General features: G+C 41.1%; 1 pseudogene; it reads right to left on the bottom strand.

Moving 5' to 3' along the window:
- Nucleotides 1-1,109: 1,109 nt before the first annotated feature.
- LOC120528640 lies at nt 1,110-1,564 on the bottom strand (annotated as a pseudogene).
- Between the last annotated feature and the right edge of the window lie 2,818 nt (nt 1,565-4,382).

Below are 4,382 nucleotides of genomic sequence, written 5' to 3' on the forward strand. Positions count from 1 at the left end.
TCCTGTAATATACTTTTCTTCTCTGTATGTTACTGCAGTGTTAAATATTAATTCCAAAGAAGTGGTAGGAGAGTTTGGATTTTCTGTACCTTGCTTTTAATTCTAAATGCAAAACCAGTCAAGGACAGAAATTACACTGTAAAAAATGCCAGCATTTCTCAGGATCAGCCTGCCAAAGAAGGGGCCTGAGTTGCCTCGTAAGCTTGCATATTGTAATCTATTCAGTTAGCCAATAAAAGGTGTCATTTTTCTTGACTTCTCATTGCATCCAGGAATTAACTTTAATGTTTCACATTAAAATGCTATATTGAGAAATGTATTGTGTAATCACAGCAATCTTCTGACGTAAAACAGCATTTACTGTAACATTGTATTGGAACGGGTCCACGTGGCATTGTGGGATATTTTTAGTTTATGCATTTTCATTCCATTTCACTGATATGTGTGATAAGATGACAGTTAAAAGTGAAATCCTGGCTACGTGGGCACAGATTTTGTACAAACATTAGAAAGTGTTCATTCGCACAGAAATCCACAGACAAGGAATAAGTGACCAAAATAGTGAGGTGGACAGGAGGAAGACATCGGACCTTCAAACCTCAAACTGATATACATTTTAGAGGAAATAAATGAATACACTGTAAGCAAAACTCTGTAAGGATGTATTACATTAACTGTGTATTTAACAATAAGTTGTTAAAGCAAAAAAGTTTAAATAGATAAATGCACGCAAGCTTAAATTTAAGAAATGTTGTTAGTAGTCAATATGTTTATTTATTTATTTTTTTAAAGAGAGAGAGTTTGCTTCATTTTTGTAATTCACAAGGGACTTTTACGTTTTTTTTTTAATATTTAAATAAGACCAACTTTCTTCCTTAATGTAACCACAGCAAAGATCAGCACAGCATCAAAGGAAGTTGTATGCCATACCTTTCATTTCAAATATTTTTGTAAGAGCCCCAGTCTATCCAAATGAAGGATGCTGAAGCCAGTTAAAATACAAGAAGTCTCTTCAATGCTGAATGCAATTTTCTAAAAGTTAAAACATCTTAACAAGCCACTCCTTCAGCTGTAATCTTCATCACTCCTTCTCAGTGTCAAAGAGTATTTTAGTTTGCCTCATTTTTTGATGGCTCTTGAAAGTTCTCCATGAGGTCATCATCTTCATCAGTGTCCTCTGCTTTGGGTGCTTTGTTATCCAAGGACTTGTCTTCAGAACTTTTCTACAGGTTTACGAAGCCTTGATGTGGTGTCAGCTCCTAGCTGGCTTAGAATGCCATGGGAGCATCTGTGTAAACTGCTCCGTCACTACATGACGTGTTGGCAGACAGGGAGGCCAGCACTTTGAGATTATTGAAGTGAATCACTGTTCCAACATCCTTTATCATGTGCACCTCTTCAATGCCAGCAGTATTGTTAACAGCAAGTCTCTTTTTGGAACTTTGAAATTTCTTGTCTTGTTGGCTGTTGTGTTTCTATGTACAACCTCCCTCTTCCTCACGACTGAACCGTTTCCACCTATTTGGACCTGTGCTTGAAGCTGTGCTGGTTTTTCTTGATTCATGCTGAAGTGTCTGATATTTTGTAAGGTCACAGTCTCCTGGCACAGGACTACACAGCTATTGCTCGTGTGATGAAAAGAGATAGAAGAGAAAACTTGTGCAGCCTCGCTCGATAGACTCTCTCCACAGCACTGAGTTTTAGTATAATAAGATGGTTTTTATGAATAATTGATATACTACTGTAAAGTCAAAATGGCACGGAAAACCAGATGTGCATATACTGTAATGTATATATTTGCATAAGGAGTACCCACCTTAGCAGCAAACCTGTAACTTGTTCCTAATGTCCCCCACACCTTTGCACTTTGAGAAAGATGGCTAGAAAACTAATTTTTCAGTGTGTGCTCAAGTTTTTTTGGTGGTTATGGAAGCTCATTTATGATTTTGTTTTTGATAAACTGTTGATTCTGTAGCACACCCTATATCACAAAAAAAGCAACCTTTTGTTTTTCATCAGACAACATGAACTAGGCCTACTTTTTACTTAAAACTGAATTTGTATTAGTAGATACAAATGGTGGCCCATATGTCTAACAGCAGAATTCAAAAGTCATTTAACGTTTGGGTAACAGGCAAGTTTTAATCACGATGTGTTTTAACTATAATAGGTTTAGTAAACTTACAGTACTGCGGTGGGTTGGCACCCTGCCCAGGATTGGTTCCTGCCTTGTGCCCTGTGTTGGCTGGGATTGGCTCCAGCAGACCCCCGTGACCCTGTATTCGGATTCAACGGGTTAGAAAATGGATGGATGGATGAACTTACAGTATATTACTGAGAACTGAGTTGCAGTACTAGTACAGTTAGCGTGTAAACATTCAGGAAGTTACTTTAATTCAACAGCAGTGTATTGCTACATCAGATTGATTTTGTTGCCCAGTTTACTGTAAAGTCCCTGTGTAGTATTGTATTTTTGTTGTAATATATAGTGACATCCATCCATCCATTATCCAACCCGCTATATCCTAACTACAGGGTCACAGGGGTCTGCTGGAGCCAATCCCAGCCAACACAGGGCGCAAGGCAGGAAACAAACCCCGGGCAGGGCGCTAGCCCACCGCAGTATATAGTAACATCATAGTGTAAAATACTGTGAAAGTAAGGTAATGTAAAAGAAGCACAAACAACAAGTTGAAAGAGTTGGGGAGTCCGTCCCCGTATACTGTAAACCGGTTTGTTTCGCAGACTTTTGGATCAAGCATGAAAACTCAGTTCAGACAGTTTAAAATGAAAATGGTGAACATTAAATGCTGTTTTGACAGAAATGGAACGGGAATGCTGGGAAAGGAATGGCTGAGGTAGATGGGATATGGTGACATCATCATAGGGGGACCAGAGGGAAGGAAGGAACCCGGAAGTGACTTGTTCTGCTGGCTAAGGTATTCGGGTGGATTCGTGATTGCATTTTTTCTTCTTTCCTGAAATAAAGAATGAAAGGTTAGCACACTGTCATCGTCCCCTGCCTTGCGATTTTGCACTGCTCTTTAGGTTGTCGATGACCCAGCCGGGACACTTTGAGGGACCGGAAGAGGGCGTGCGCCCATCTGGGATCACGTGGGGGCCGCCACCCTGGTTGCTTTGGGGGCCACGGGTTGAGGGCTTGGAAGCCCAACCCTGTAGGGGCCCGTGGTCACCGCCAGGGGGCGCCCCGATGCCTTTGGAGCCCTGGACCTCAGCACTTCCGCTACACCAGGAAGTGCTGGGGGGAAGAGAAGCAGGGACACCCGGAATGCTTCCGGGAGTACAGCCGGCACTTTCGCCACACTGAGGATTGCCGGGGAGCACCTGGAGCTCATCCGGGTGTGGATTAAAGGGGCCGCCTCCCTTCATTCGAGGCCAGAGTCGGGTGGAGGGGGACAAGGTTGCGAGGGAGGAGTGGTGGTGCCAGAGCCGAGTGTTTGTGCTTGTGCTGTACTGGTGTTTGGGACTGTGTTGTGGCTGGGGGGAGTACGGGGAAGACGTGCCCTCCAGCTGAAGAAGAATAAAAATCCTTTTATTTTACACGTGCCTCCCGTGTCCAATCTGTGTCGGGTCAGGCGCTATATAGTGCCTTTCACAAGGTCTTTAAGCTGCTCCTTAAGCGCTCGTGCATGACAGTAATTAATAGCCAGTATTTTACTGCAAATTTATCGTCAACATTTTTACAATGATATAACAACTCCTACTTCAGCATAAAACAATAAGTACAGTTTACAAACTGTAGCAAAACCACCATTATACTGAAAATTCTAATATTTTTTTCAAAAGTGAAACAGAAAAGAAGACTTCAGTTAATTTGGCAACATTTTAGCAAACACAATGAGACATATTTTACAGTTTAAAACAGCATACTTTACAGGAGGTAAGAGAGAAATGATGTCTAAAAAAGGACATGTTTTAATAGAAAATCTAAATTTGTTTTGAGGTTTAATTATTGTCTGACAGCTGACAATTTTTATTTTTAGTGGCTTTTGTTAACTTGAGACTATATACATTTGTGGATGTCCCACTACAGGGACTTTGGGTATAGGGACCAGCCAAGTATAAATAGAAATAGGGATAAATACGGACTGTAAATTAGAGTAAACACAATGCCATTTAGGAGGTCTAAACAGTAATGCTTCTGAGATTTTTTTTGAACATCACCAAACAGCCCAGAGAGTAAGAACAAATCGACCCTCCTGTAAATACCAAGCTTTTCCCAAATGAGACCCAGTTGTTAATAAGGACAATGCTTTTGGAGGTACACCAGGCCTTTAATGGGCAGTTAAGTCAAGAATGCCTGCTGGACAATGGCTCCTCTCTGAAAGAGACTTGTGAATGGCCAAAGTAATTTTTAAACT

The sequence above is a fragment of the Polypterus senegalus genome, chromosome 4, assembly GCF_016835505.1.
Source record: "Polypterus senegalus isolate Bchr_013 chromosome 4, ASM1683550v1, whole genome shotgun sequence".
In the NCBI taxonomy this organism is placed as follows: domain Eukaryota; kingdom Metazoa; phylum Chordata; class Cladistia; order Polypteriformes; family Polypteridae; genus Polypterus; species Polypterus senegalus.